The following is a 16,460-nucleotide window of genomic DNA, read 5'->3' as shown; positions in this document are numbered from 1 at the left end:
TTCCAGATTCCAACCACCCTCTGGGTGAAAAAGTTTTTCCTCAAACCCCCTCTAAACCTCCTGCCCCTTACCTTGAAACTTTGCCCCATGGTTATTGACCCCTCTACTAAGGGGAAAAGTTCCTTTCTATCTACCCTATCTATGCCCCTCATAATTTTGTACACCTCAATCAGGTCCCCCCTCAGCCTTCTCTGCTCTAAGTAGAACAACCCCAGCCTGTCCAGTCTCTCTTCATAGCTGAAGCGCTCCAGCCCAGGTAACATTCTGGTGAATCTCCTCTGCACCCTCTCCAATGCAATCACATCCTTCCTATAGTGTGGTGACCAGAATTGCACACAGTATTCCAGCTGTGGCCTAACTAGCGTTTTGTGCAGCTCCATCATAACCTCCCTGCTCTTATATTCAATGCCTCAGCTAATGAAGGCAAGTATCCCATATGCCTTTTTAACCACCTTATCTACATGTCCTGCTGCCTTCAGGGAACTATGTATTCTATCAGGTGTTCCCAGGCACCTGCTGCCCTTGTCCTTCTAGGTGGAAGAGGTCGTGGGTTTGGGAGGTGCTGCCCAAGAAGCCTTGGTGAGTTGCTGCAGTGCATCTTGTAGATGGTACACACTGCAGCCACGGTGCACCAGTGGTGGAGGGATTGAATGTTTAAGGTGGTGGATGGGGTGCCAATTAAGCGGGCTGCTTTGTCTTGGGTCGTGTCGAGCTTCTTGAGATCCCCTCTCATTCTTCTAAACTCCAGCGAGTATAAGTCCAATCGACCCAATCTCTCCTCATACATCATTCCTGCCATCCCAGGTATCAGCCTGGTGAATATTCGCTGCACTCCATGGCAAGAACATCCTTCCTCAGATAAGGCGACCAAAACTGCACACAATACTCAAGGTGTGGTCTTACCAAGGCCCTGTACAACTGCAGCAAGACGTTCTTGTACTCGAACCCTCTCGCTATGAAGGCCAAGATACCATTTGCCTTCTCAACTGCCTCCTGCACCTGCATGCTTACCTTCAGCGACTGGTGCACAAGGACACCCAGGTCTCGTTGCACTTCCCCTTCTCCCAATCTATTGCCATTCAGACAATAATCGGCCTTTCTGTTTTCGCCACCAAAGTGGATAACCTCACATTTATCCACATTATACTGCATCTGCCATGCTTCTGCCCAATCACCCAACCTGTCCAAATCATACTGGAGTTTCTCGGCGTCCTCCTCACAGCACACACGCCCACCCAGCTTTGTGTCGTCTGCAAACTTGGAGAGATTACATCTAGTTCCCTCGTCTAGATTATTTATATATATTGTGAATAGCTGGGGTCCAAGGACCGATCCCTGCGGTACCCCACTAGTCACTGCCTGCCACTCGGAAAAAGAGCTGTTTATTCCAACTCTTTGCTTCCTGTCTGCCAACCAGTTCTTTATCCAAGTCAGTACCTTGCCCCCAATCCCATGTGCCTTAACTTTACACGCTAATCTCTTATGTGGGACCTTATCGAAAACCTTCTGAAAGCCCAAATACACCACATCCACTGGTTCTCCCTTATCTATTCTACCAGTTACATCCTCAAAAAATTCCAGTAGGTTAGTCAAGCACGATTTACCTTTTGTAAATCCATGTTGACTTTGTCCAATCCTGTCACTGTTTTCCAAGTGCTCTGCTATTACATCTTTTAGAATGGACTCTAGCATTTTCCACACTACCGATGTCAGGCTTACCGGTCTATAATTTCCCATTTTTGCCCTACCACCTTTTTTGAATAGTGGGGTAACATTAGCTACCCTCCAACCCATGGGAACTGTTCCAGAGTCTATCGAATTTTGGAAGATGACCAGCAATTCTGTCCCTCTAGTGCTACTTGTCTCTCCCAGTCCTCTCTTCACCTTGTTTCTCCTCTCTAATGTTTCATCCTGGTGCCCATCCCTCTGTCAAATTAATTTAAACCCTCCCCCACAGCACCAGTTAACTGTCCCATGAGGACATTGGTCCCAGCTCTGTTGAGGTGCAACCCGTCCACCTTGGACAGGTCCCTCCTGCCCCAGAACTGGTCCCTCCTGCCCCAGGAATCTGAAGTCCTGCAATATTTCTCTTTCAGGTACTTATCCAATTCCCTTTTGAAAGCAGTGATTGAATCTGCCTCCACCACCCTTTCAGGCAGTGCATTCCAGATCCTAACCACTCGCTGCGTAAAAAAGTTTTCCCTCATGTCGCCTTTGGTTCTTTTGTCAATCACCTTAAATCTGTGTCCTCTGGTTCTCGACCCCTCTGCCAATTGGAAGAGTTTCTCTCTACTCTGTCCAGACCCCTCTTGATTTTGAACACCTCTATCAAATCTCCTCTCAATCTTCTCTGCTCAAAGGAGAACAACCCCAGCTTCTCCAGTCTATCCATGTAACTGAAGTCCCTCATCCCTGGAATCATTCTCGTAAATCTTTTCTGCACCCTCTCTAAGGCCTTCACATCCTTCCTAAAGTGCAGTGCCCAGGATTGGACACAATACTCCAGTTGAGGCCGAACCAGTGATTTATAAAGGTTCATCATAATTTCAACATTTTTGTACTCTATACCTCTATTCATGAAGCCCAGGTTCCCGTAAGCTTTTTTAACTGCTTTCTCAATGTGCCCTGCCACCTTCAATGATTTGTGCACATATACCCCCAGGTCCCTCTGTTCATGCACCCACTTTAGGATTGTACCCTTTAGTTTAGATTTCCTCTCCTCATTCTTTCTACCAAAATGTATCACTTCACACTTTTCTGCATTAAATTTAATCTGCCACGTGTCTGCCCATTCCACCAGCCTGTCTATGTCCACTTGAAGTCTATCACTATCTTCCTCACTGTTCACTATACTTCCAAGTTCTGTGTCATCTGCAAATTTTGAAATTGTGCCCTGTACACCCACATCGAAGTCTTTAATATATATCAAGAAAAGCAGTGGTCCTAGAACCAACCCCTGAAAAACAACCATTCACCACTACTCTTTGTTTCCTGTCACTTAGCCAATTCCCTATCCATGCAGCCACTGTCCCTTTTACTCCATGGGCTTCAACTTTGCTGGTAAGCCTATTATGTGGCACTTTGTTGAACGCCTTTTGGAAATCCATGCACACCACGTCAACCACATTGCCCTCTGTAGTGTATGTACCTTTAAGAGGAACTATGATTTTGAAGCCGCTGTATACTGTAGTACCAGTAGTGACCACTCGGGTATATAAGCCTGTGTAGCGTCTTGTGTTGTTAGTTCACCACCAGACTTTGTTCAGTAACACTTGTTAAATCAACTCCTGCATTCCGTGTCTCCATTAACACACGGATCTAACAGTGGCGACGAGTTAGAAACGAACTTACCTGCAATTCGGCAGCAAGTCAAGGGGATCGATTCCTCAGACGAAAGTCGAAGCCAGAAGCAAAAAAAAAAAATAACTCGAAGAAACTCGAAAACGAGGGCCAGGCTTGGTCTCCAGTCTGTTGTTTCCCCAGCTAAATGGGCTGGTGGCAGGTAGTGCACTGATCCTTCCTGGGCTGCGGCGGGCTAGAGCTCGATTGGGTGGCTCTGCAACGGGGCTGGGCAGCGAGTCGGGAAGCAGAAGCAAAGAGAGCGAGAGGGTGGAGCACTCAGGGCGCGGCCGGTGCTGCAAAGCAGGTCGGCGTTCGGACCAAGCAGAGGGAGAGGAAAGTCCCAGAGGGTCCGCTCCACGACAGGAATGGTTCTCCAAGTAACGGAGAAACTATTGAAGCGATATATAAAAAAAATAGAAATACCGCGAAAAGCTGCAAGTCGCAACGGGAACCACAGAGAACAGCGTTGGCAGCAGCGGCAGCGGCGGGAAAGCGCGGGAGGTGCTATCTTAACTCGGCGGGGAAGAAAGAAAAGCGCGGGAAGCGCCATTTTAGATTTTCAAGATGCCGAAGACTGGCAATATTACTGCTTTCGATAGTGATATAGAAGATTGGACCACATGTGGAAAGAGTAGAGGTATATTGCAAGGCGAATGAAGTAGCGGATGATAAAAAGGCATCGGTGCTTCTAAATCTGATGGGCGCAAGGACATACGGGCTGTTATGAAACTTGATCACTCCAGCCAAACCAATGGACAAGAATTTTAAGGAAATTGTTGATACCTTACAGGAGCACTTAAACCCAACACTGCTGCTGATAGTGGAACGATTCAAATTCTTCAGGAGGAATCAGCACAAGAATGAAAGTAACGCTGATTACCTCACCGAATTACGAAAGCTGTCAAAGCACTGCCAATTCGGGGCAGGACTGGCAGATTCTCTACGAGACAAATTCGTCTGCGGTCTCCTAAGCGAAGGAACACAGAAAAGACTACTTTCGGAGAAAGATTTGACACTGGACAAGGCTTTCAGTGTGGCTGTATCATACGAAGCAGCAGCAAGAGGAGCTGCAGAGATACAGCAAAAGCCACAGGACTTCGGCACCCATGAAATGACACGGGGTTTCGAGAGATGTTATCGCTGCAGCAAATCCACCCATGACCAGAAGGACTGCTGGTTCAAGGACAAAGCATGCAGGCAATGCGGAAAGATGGGACACATTGCACGTGTATGCAGATCTGACAGTAAAAAGGTCAATAAGGAAAAGTACAGAAAGGTACAAATGATGACGGACAGTAGCTCCAAAGACCAGAAGAGCGATAGCGACTCTGGAAACTAGAGGCTAAGCTGTCTCAAATTACATAATGTAATTGCCAAAGAAGATTACCAGACCATTTGGGTTACCCTCACGATAGCGGGGTCCCCAGTCAAAATGGAGCTAGATACAGGATCAGCTCTGACCGTCATGAGTCGACGGGATTACGAGCGGCTATTTCCGCATATACCTTTGAAAGACACATCCATTGTCTTGAAGACATATACGGGGCAGAAAGTATACCCCAGAGGGAAAATAAGGGTGCCTGTTGTATACAACGGCAAGGAAATACAGAAGTTGTATTTATACGTTCTGCAAGATGGTGGTCCATCGTTGTTGGGACGTGAATGGATCAGAAAGATACGTTTAGACTGGCACTCCATTCAGGCACTGACGGTGACCAGTAAGAAAAAAAACGATGATGACGTCATACCTGGACAATTAAAAGAAATCTTGGCTAACGCCAAAGAAGTGTTTCAACAGGAACTAGGAACCCTGAAAGGCGCCACCGCTTCAATAAAAGTGGAAGATGCGGCAATTCCCAAGTTTTTTAAGGCAAGGCCGGTGCCATACGCAATTCGTCCAGCCGTCGAGGCAGAGCTGGAGAATTTGGAAAAAGCAGGCGTGTTATCCAAGGTAGATTGGAGTGAGTGGGCAACACCCATCGTCCCGGTCATGAAGAAAACGTTGAATAATGATAAATCTGAAGAACAGAGAAAAGTTCACATCTGTGGGGACTTCAAGGTGACTGTAAACCCAGTTCTTCACACGGTACAGTAGAAGATATTTTTGCCTCACTATCCGGAGGGAAACGTTTCACCAAAATTGACTTAGCACAGGCATATCTACAGATGGAGGTTGAGGAGGCCTCTAAAAAGTATCTCACGATAAACACACACAAAGGCCTGTACCAGTACAATCGACTGGTTTTTGGAGTGGCATCAGCTCCGGCTATCTGGCAAAGAGCTATGGAGCAAGTCCTTCAAGGGATTCCAGGGACTCAATGCTACCTAGATGACATCCTTGTAACAGGAGAAAACGACAACGAGCACCTTGCAAACTTGGAGCAGTTGCTCACGAGGCTGAGAGAATGGGGCCTACGAGCAAATCGCCCCAAATGTGAATTTTTCCAGAAACAAATATCATATTGTGGCCATGTCATTAACGAAGAAGGGTTGCATAAGTCACCTGAAAAAATTGAAGCGGTCGTAAAGGCCCCAGCACCTGAAAATGTCTCACAATTAAGGTCGTTCCTGGGATTAGTAAATTACTATCATAAATTTTTACCAAACTTGTCGATGGTTCTGCACCCGCTTAACGCACTGCTACAAACGGGAGTAGTTTGGAAATGGAGCGAAGACTGTAAACGTGCCTTCCATAAATGCAAAGGCTTGATCACGTCCAGGGAAGTGTTGGCTCATTACAACCCATCACTGCCAATCAGACTGGTGTGCGATGCATCCCCTTACGGCGTGGGAGCGGTATTATCACATAGATTCCCTGATGGCTCGGAGCGGCCGATAGCTTTTGCGTCACGCTCATTGAACTCAGCTGAGCGTAACTATGCCCAGATCGACAGGGAGGCACTCAGCCTGGTGTAGGGGGTGAAGAAATTCAACCATTACCTACACGGACAAAAATTTATCTTGTTGACTGACCATCAACCCCTCGTCTCCATATTCAACCCTAAAAAGGGTGTTCCCATTATGACAGCACAAAGGCTACAGAGGTGGTCCCTTTTCCTAGGGGCACACCAATATAACACAGAGCACAAAGGAACAGAACAGCATGGGAATGCTGACGGGTTATCGCGCCTACCGTTGCCAATGGTGGAAGAGGCGCCTACAGTGGACCCAGTGGAGGTATTCCACTCGACCATAGTGGAATGTCTACCGGTGACAAATTCTACCATTGAAAAGGAAACGCGAAATGACCCAACTCTCTCACGAGTCTACGATTTAACGGTGAAGGGATGGCCAGCACATGGCGAACCACTGTTGCCAGCATTCTCGCAAAGAAGAGAACAGCTGTCAGTGTGCCGAGGAACCTTGATGTGTGGATCCAGAGTGGTGATTCCACCCAAACTCAAGGATAGAGTGCTAAAGGAGCTTCACGAGGGGCATCTGGGTGGAGTGAAAATGAAGAACTTAGCCAGAGCATTTGTGTGGTGGCCAGGTATCGATGGAGACATCGAAGAAAAGACCAAGAGCTGTCTAGGATGCCAGAAGGTCCAAAACGCCCCACCACAAGCCCCTCTACATCCATGGGAGTGGCCCTCATCTCCATGGCAAAGGGTACATATCGACTTTGCTGGTCCATTTATGGACTCAATGTTCTTAATCGCGGTGGATGCACACTCCAAGTGGCCGGAGGTAATAAAGATGTCCTCCACCACCACAGAAAAAACCATCACAGTATTAAGGACCATATTCACCAGGAATGAGCTGCCTGAACAGATCTGTTCTGATAATGGACCGCAATTTGTATCCGAAGAATTCAGGAATTTCTTAAAAAACAATGGGGTTAAGCACTACACGTCCGCCCCATACCATCCCGCCACCAATGGATTGGCTGAAAGGTTTGTCCAGACCTTCAAGAAGGCCATAAAGGCCATGGGTAATGAAGACATAAATCTACAACATAAGGTAGATAACTTCTTGTTTGCATACAGGAATGCAACACGTGTGGTTACAAACCAAACTCCCACCATGATGTTTTTCAATAGAAGACTAAGATGCCGGCTGGATTTGATCAAGCCAAACATCAGAAGGGACGTAGAGAACCGGCAATTTCAAGGCATGAATGAAAGGCCAACTAGAACCTTCCAGATAGGTCAACAAGTTTTGGCCCGGGACTACCGTACCGAGAAATGGCAGCCTGGAACTATTTGCACACGACTAGGACCGCTGATGTATACCGTGGACATTGGAGAAAGCATAATAAGGTGCCATGCTGACCAGATCATAGAGTCATCCAAAAAGGGACAACCTACACCACAACTCTATACGCCTAATGATGAAGCAGAGATACCCATAGTATCTACCTCCGATCCGGTGATATTGGAACCAGATGAACCCGACACTGGCATTCAAGCCGAATCGACCTTGCCAAAAGAACCTACTACACCACCGAAAACTACTACACCACCGAGGCGTTATCCGCACCGAGTCAGGAAGCCTCCAGAGAGACTGACTTATAATTGATTAACTGCAGCAAATGTGTAGATTATTGTTCTTGTAAACATGTTAATTAATGATTACTTAAAGTGTTATGCACTAATTATCTAAAAGGGGAGGAATTGTAGTGTATGTACCTTTAAGAGCCCCTGTGTACTGTAATACCGGTAGTGACCACTCGGGCTATATAAGCCTGTATAGTGTCTTGTACCTTTTAGTTCACCTCCAGACTTTGTTCAGTAAACACCTGTTAAACCAACTCCTGCATTCCGTGTCTCCATTAACACACGGATACAACAGGATCAGCCATTAAAAGCAACATGAACTGAGCTCTGCAAACAGCCTCTGGATTATCTTTGCAAATGGAACACTCCCCATTCTTCCTACGAAAATATAATACCTCACATTTATCTGTTTAGCCTTGGTCAGTCTGCATAAACTCTGAAATGTTTAATAATGAAATCAGGGAGTCAAAAAGCTGAGGTGAGGCAGTTTAAAAAGACAGTCCCTGACCAGAGATTGCTGGATGCTGACACTCGGTGCTCACGAGGATAGAATGTCCCATTCCCCAGGCACGGACATCCAGCACCTCGATCACAGCAACAATTCACAAAACACTGGCAATATAACTTGGAGCAGAGACGGTTAAGTGGAGCTCTGATCGAGGTGCTCAAAATTATGAGGGGTTTTGATTGAGCAAACAAGGAGAAGCTGTTGTCACTGGCAGGAGGGTCGGTAACGAGAGGACACAGATTTCAGATCATTGGCAAAAGAATCTAGAGAGGAAATGAGGAGACTTTTTTTTACACAGCGAAATGTGATGATCTGGAATGCACTGCCTGAATGGGAGGTGGAAGCAGATTCAATAGTAACTTTCAAAAGGGAATTGGATATATACTAAAAGCAGAAATTTGCAGGGCTGTGGGGAAAGAGCAGGGCAGTGGGACTAATTGCATCGCTCTATCAGAGAGCTGGCACCAGCACGATGGGCCGAAAGGCATCTTACATAAGAACATAAGAAGTAGGAGCAGGAGTGGGCCTGCTCCGCCATCCAATAGGATCATGGCTGATCTGAATCTAGACTCACGTCCACTTCCCTGCCTTCTCCCCGTAACCCCTTATTCCCTTATCAGCTAGGAAACTGACTATCTCCATTTTAAATTCATTTAATGTCGCATCTTCCACAACTCTCTGAGGTAGCAAATTCCATAGATTCACCACCCTCTGAGTGAAGAAGTTTCTCCTCATCTCAGTTTTGAAAGGGCAGCCCCTTATTTGAAGATTATGCCCCCTAGTTCTAGTCTCACCCATCAGTGGAAACATCCTCACCGCATCCACCTGATCAAGCCCCCTCACAATCTTATGTTTCGATAAGATCGCCTCTCATTCTTCTGAATTCCAATGAGTAGAGGCCCAAACTACTCAACCTTTCCTCATAAGTCAACCGCCTCATCTTCGGAATCAACCGAGTGAACCTTCTCTGAACTCTCGAGAGCAAGTATATCTTTTCTTAAATATGGAAACCAAAACTGAACGCAATATTCCAGGTGTGACCTCACCAGTACCCTGTATAACTGCAGCAAGACTTCCCTGCTTTTATACTCCATCCCCCTTGCAATAAAAGCCAAGATTCCATTGGTCTTCCTGATCACCTGCTGTACCTGTAGACTAACCTTCTGTGTTTCATGCACCAGGACCCCCAGATCCCTTTGTACTGTAACACTTTGCAGTTTCTCTCCATTTAGATAATAACTTGCTCTTTGATTTTTTCTGTCAAAGTGCATAACCTCACACTTTCCAACATTATATTCCATCTGCCAAATTTCTGCCCACTCACTTAGCCTGTCTATGTCCTTTTGCAGGTTTTTTATGTCCTCCTCACTCACTGCTTTCCCTCCTATCTTTGTATCGTCGGCAAACTTGGATACGTTGCACTCGGTCCCTCCCTCCAAATCATTAATATAGATTGTAAAGAGTTGGGGTCCCAGCACTGACCCCTGCGGAACACCACTAGTTACTGATTGCCAACCCGAGAATGAACCATTTATCCCAACTCTCTGTTTTCTGTTAGATAGCCAATCTTCCACCCATGCCAGTATATTGCCCCAATCCCGTGATTTTTTATCTTGTGCAGTAATCTTTTGTGTGGCACCTTGTCTAATGCCTTTTGGAAGTCCAAATACACCACATCCACTGGTTCCCTTTTATCCACCCTGTTTGTTACGTCCTCAAAGAATTCGAGCAAATTTGTCAAACATGGATTCCCCTTCGTAAAACCATGCTGACTCTGTCCGATTAAATTATGCTTATCCAAATGTCCTGTTACTGCTTCCTTAATAATGGACTCCAACATTTTACCAACCACAGATGTTAGGCTAACTGGTCAATAGTTTCCAGCCTTCTGTCTATGTTTTCCAATCTGCTGGGACCTTTCCTGAATCCAGGGAGTTTAGGAAAATTACCACCAATGCCTCCACAATCCCGACCGCTATTTCTCTCAAGACCCTAGGATGTAAGCCATCAGGTCCAGGGGATTGATCCGCCTTTAGTCCCATTATCTTACCGAGTACCACCTCCTTAGTGATTTTAATCGTGTTTAGCTCCTCCCCCCCATAGCCCCCTGTTTGTCCAGTGTTGGGATATTTTTAGTGTCCTCTACGGTAAAGACTGATACAAAATATTTGTTCAGCGTTTTTGCCATCTCCATGTTCCCCACCACTAATTTCCTGGTCTCGTCCTCTAAGGGACCAACATTCACTTGAAGGTATGAGAGCGGAATTAATTAGAGTGGACTGGGACAATAGATTAAAGGGTAAGACAGTACATGATCAGTGGTGTACATTTAAGGAGTTATTTTACAACTTCCAAAAAATATATATTCCACTGAGGAAAAAAGGGTGTAAAAGAAAAGATAGCCATCCATAGCTAAGTAAAGTAATTAAGGATAGTATCCGACTAAAAACAAGGGCATATAAGGTAGCCAAATCTAGTGGGAGAATGGAAGATTGGGAAGTCTTTAAAAGACAGCAAAAAATAACTAAAAGATTGATTAAGGGAAGATAGATTATGAAAGTAAATTAGCAAAAAATATAAAAACAGACAGTAAAAGTTTCTATAGTTGTATTAAAAGAAAAAGGGTGGCTAAAGTAAATGTTGGTCCCTTAGAGGATGAGACCGGGAAATTAATGGTGGGAAACATGGAGATGGCAAAAACACTGAACAATTATTTTGTATCAGTCTTTACAGTAGAGGACACTAAGAATATCCCAACACTGGACAAACAGGGGGCTCTAGGGGGGGAGGAACTAAATACGATTAAAACCACTAAGGAAGTGGTACTTGGGAAAATAATGGGACTCAAGGTGGATAAATCCCCTGGACCTGATGGCTTGCATCCTAGGGTCTTGAGGGAAGTGGCGGTAGGGATTGTGGATGCATTGGTAATAATTTTCCAAAACTCACTGGACTCAGCAAAGGTCCTGGCAGATTGGAAAACTGCTAATGTAACACCCTTATTTAAAAAGGGTAGTAGGCAGAAGGCTGGAAACTATAGACCTGTTAGCCTAACATCTGTGGTTGGTAAAATGTTAGAGTCCATTATTAAGGAGACAGTAACGGGACATTTGGATAAACATAATTTAATAGGACAAACTCAGCATGGTTTCATGAAGGGGAAGTCACGTTTGACAATTTTGCTTGAGTTTTTTGAGGAAGTAACATACAGGGTGGATAAAGGGGAACCAGTGGACGTAGTGTATTTAGACTTCCAAAAGGCATTTGACAAGGTGCCACACAAAAGATTATTGCTCAAGATAAAAAATCACGGGATTGGGGGTAATATTCTGGCGTGGGTGGAGGATTGGCTCTCTAACAGAAAGCAGAGAGTTGGGATAAATGGTTCGTTCTCAGATTGGCAACCAGCAACCAGTGGTGTTCCGCAGGGGTCAGTGCTGGGTCCCCAACTCTTTACAATCTATATTAACAATTTGGAGGAGGGGACCGAGTGTAACATATCAAAGTTTGCAGATGATACAAAGATGGGACGGAAAGTAGTGAGTGAGGAGGACATAAAAAACCTGCAAAGGGACATAGACAGGCTAAGTAAGTGGGCAGAGATTTGGCAGATGCAATACAATACTGGAAAGTGTGAGGTTATGCACTTTGGCAGGAAAAATCATAGAGCAAGTTATTATCTTAATGGCAAGAAACTGGAAAGTACTGTAGTACATAGATACATAGATACATAGAAGATAGGAGCAGGAGTAGGCCATTCGGCCCTTCGTGCCTGCTCCGCCATTTAATGAGATCATGGCTGATCCTTTAATTCAGTATCCCGTCCCCGCCTTCTCTCCGTAACCCTTAACCCCTTTTGCCCGTAGAAATATATCTAATTCCCTCTTAAATATATTTAATGAGTTGGCGTACACTGCCCTCTGTGGCAATGAGTTCCACAGGTTCACCACTCTCTGAGTGAAGAAATTCCCCCTCATCTCTGTCCTAAATGGTTTAGCCCTTATCCTTAAATTATGTCCTCTAGTTCTGTTCTCACCCGCCAAGGGAAACATTCCTTCTGCATCCAGTCTGTCTAGACCTGTCAGAATTTTATACACTTCTATGAGGTCCCCTCTCAATCTTCTAAACTCCAGTGTGTACATCCCTAAACTACATAGTCTCTCCTCATAGGTCATTCCCGCCATTCCTGGTATCAGCCTGGTGAATCGCCGCTGCACCCCCTCCATGGCAAGAACATCCTTCCTCAGATGAGGCGACCAAAACTGTACACAGTACTCGAGGTGTGGTCTCACCAGTGCCCTGTACAGCTGCAGCAAGGTATCCCTGTTCCTGTATTCTAACCCTTTTGCTATGAAGGCCAGCATACCGTTTGCCTTCTTGACCGCCTGTTGCACCTGCATGCTCGCCTTCAGTGACTGGTGTACAAGAACACCCAGGTCTCTCTGTACTTCCCCCTCTCCCAATCTATTGCCATTTAAATAATAATTTGCCCTCCCGTTCCTGCACCCAAGGTGGATAACTTCGCACTTGTCCACATTATAGTGCATCTGCCATTTATCCGCCCAATCGCCCAGTCTGTCCAAATCGCTCTGGAGCTTCCTGGTCTCTTCCTCTGAGCCCACCCCACCTCCTAGTTTAGTGTCGTCTGCAAATTTGGAAATGCTGCATCCGACTCCCTGATCCAGGTCATTAATGTAAATTGTGAACAGCTGGGGGCCCAGGACAGATCCCTGTGGTACCCCACTTGTTACTGCCTGCCATTCAGAAAATGAGCCGTTTATTCCAACTCTCTGTTTTCTATCTGACAGCCAGTTCCCTATCCACGCCAAAACTTTCCCCTTTATCCCATGAGCCTCAATTTTCCATGCTAATCTTTTATGTGGGACCTTATCGAAGGCCTTTTGGAAGTCCAGGTACACCACATCTACTGGCTCTCCCCCATCTATTCTACCAGTTACTCCCTCAAAAAATTCCAATAGATTAGTCAAGCACGATTTACCCTTTGTAAATCCATGTTGACTCTGTCCTATCCTGTCCCCATTTGCTAAGTGCTCCGCTATTTCATCCTTAATGATGGACTCCAGCATTTTGCCCACAACTGATGTAAGGCTTACAGGTCTGTAATTACCTGCTTTTTCCCTACCCCCCTTTTTGAATAGTGGGGTAACGTTAGCTACCCTCCAATCCATCGGCACTGTTCCCGAGTCTAATGAATTCTGAAAAATCATCCTTAGTGCATCCGCTATCTCTAGGGCCACCTCCTTCAGTACCCTAGGATGCATGTTATCAGGCCCTGGGGATTTGTCCACCTTCAATCCCTTTAGCTTCCTTAACACCATATCCTTAGAGATATTGATTTGCGTCAGTTCCTCCTTTGCCAATGTCCCTATTTTTCCCGATATCCCAGGGAGGTTTTTTGTGTCTTCCTTCGTAAAGACTGACCCAAAGTATGCATTTAGTTGATCTGCCATTTCCTTATTTCCCATTATATATTCCCCCGTATCTGACTGCAATGGACCAACTTTGGTTTTCACCAGTCTTTTCCTTTTGATATATTTATAAAAGCTTTTGGAGTTAGTTTTTATATTTTCCGCCAGCTTATTTTCGTAAGCTATTTTGCCCCTCTTGATCATGCCCTTTGCCCTCCTTTGCTCTATCTTAAACTGTTCCCAATCTTCCGCTCTGGCGCTTTTTTTGGCTATTTTATACGCCCTATCTTTGGATTTTATGCTGTCTCTAATTTCCCCTGTTATCCACGGTTGAGTCACCTTTTTAGATTTCCTTTTATGCCAGATTGGTATAAACAATTTTTGCAATTTTGTCATTCTATCTTTAAATGTTTGCCATTGTTTATCTACCTCCAGTCCTCTCAGGAACGTTGTCCAATCAGACCTACTCAGTTCCCGTCTCATGGCATCATAATTCCCCTTGTTTAAATTCAGGACCTTAGTCTCTGAGTCAATTTCTTCGCTCTCCATTTCGAGTGAGAAATCGATCATGTTATGATCGCTCTGACCCAAGGGTCCCCGTACAACAAGATTACTGATTAGTCCCTTCTCATTGCACAGTACCCAGTCCAATATAGCCTGTTCCCGAGTTGGTTCCTCGACATATTGATCCAGATAACCATCCCTTAAACACTCAAGGAATTCCTCCTCCTCAGTACAAAGGGATCTGGGGGTCCTGGTGCACGAAACTCAAAAAGTTAGTATGCAGGTGCAGCAAGTGATTAAGAAGGCCAATGGAATGTTGGCTTTTATTGCTAGGGGGATGGAATATAAAAACAGCGAGGTATTGCTACAGTTGTACAAAGTATTGGTGAGACCGCACCTGGAATACTGCATACAGTTTTGGTGTCCATACTTAAGAAAAGACATACTTGCTCTCGAGTCAGTACAAAGAAGGTTCACTCGGTTAATCCCAGGGATGAGGGGGTGGTCATATGAGGAGAGGTTGAGTAGATTGGGACTCTACTCATTGGAGTTCAGAAGAATGAGAGGCGATCTTATTGAAACATATAAGATTGTGAAGGGGCTTGATCAGGTGGATGTGGTGAGGATGTTCCCAATGATGGGTGAAACTAGAACTAGGGGGCATAATCTTAAAATAAGGGGCTGCTCATTCAAAACTGAGATGAGGAGAAACTTCTTCACTCAGAGGGTGGTAGGTTTGTGGAATTTGCTGCCCCAGAAAGCTGTGGAAGCTACATCATTAAATAAATTTAAAACAGAAATAGATAGTTTCCTAGAAGTAAAGGGAATTAAGGGTTACGGGGAGCGGGCAGGAAATTGGACACGAGTCTAGGTTCGGAATAGTCATGGCCCTGTGGGTAGTGGAGTGGGCCCAGGGGCCGTGTAGCCTTGTTCTGCTCCAACTGTGTTCTAATTCTGTGTTAGATTTCAGGAGATGGTTTTATTCCTGTTCCTGGCTGGGGTGGAGATCGCCTTTACAGAAGGTAAATACTGTAGAAAATATAGGGACAGAGTGATCTCCTGGAAGAATTTCGATCGCCTAGATGGGTCGGAGAGGAATTTCCCAGATTTTTTTCTCCCAAATTGGCCATTGGGTCTTTATCTGGTTTTTCGCCTCTCCCGGGAGATCACATGGGTTCGGGTGGATGCAGAGTGATAGAAGATTTGAGGTTAGGATCAGATCAGCCATGATCTTATTGAATGGTGGAGCAGGCTCGAGGGGCCGATTGGCCTACTCCTGCTCCTATTTCTTATGTTCTTATGTTAGCCACCATTTTTCTTTTTATATAACTGTAGAAACTCTTGCTATCTGTTTTTATATTTTTTGCTAGTTTACTTTCATAATCTATCTTCCCTTTCTTAATTAATCTTTTAGTTATTCTTTGCTGGCTTTTAAATGCTTCCCAATCTTCTATCCTCCCACTAGATTTGGCTAATTTATATGCCCTTGTTTTCAGTCGGATACTATCCTTTATTACTTTACTTAGCCACGGATGGCTGTCTTTTCTTTCACAGCAACAATTCACAAAACGTTGGCAATATAACTTGGAGCAGAGATGGTTAAGTGGAGCTGTGATCGAGGTGCTCCAAATTATGAGGGGTTTTGATTGAGCAAACAAGGAGAAGCTGTTGTCACTGGCAGGAGGGTCAGTAACGAGAGGACACAGATTTCAGATCATTGGCAAAAGAATCGAGAGAGGACATGAGGAGACTTTTTTTTACACAGCGAACTGTGATGATCTGGAATGCACTGCCTGAATGGGAGGTGGAAGCAGATTCAATAGTAACTTTCAAAAGGGAATTGGATATATACTAAAAGCAGAAATTTGCAGGGCTGTGGGGAAAGAGCAGGGCAGTGGGACTAATTGCATCGCTCTTTGAGAGAGCCGGCACCAGCACGAAGGGGCCGAAAGGCATCCTACTGTGCTCTATGATTCTATAACATCAGCTTCTCTCTGCTCACTAGTACTGAGAGAACAGGGAATAATCTTTAAATCCAGCCCAGTTATTGGGAGCTCTTCACATTAACAAGCCCCAGTTGCCTGAATTAACATGGTTCAGTCCTGGATGTGATTAAAGGCATCGGAAACAGTGGAATCGACCCACCGCAGTCACAATGTGAACACACTGGTGTGTCAGCGG

This window comes from Somniosus microcephalus, chromosome 4 (genome assembly GCF_052327205.1).
Source record: "Somniosus microcephalus isolate GS21.2 chromosome 4, FLI_Smic_1.0, whole genome shotgun sequence".
Classification (NCBI taxonomy): domain Eukaryota; kingdom Metazoa; phylum Chordata; class Chondrichthyes; order Squaliformes; family Somniosidae; genus Somniosus; species Somniosus microcephalus.
This window is presented reverse-complemented; position numbering follows the sequence as displayed.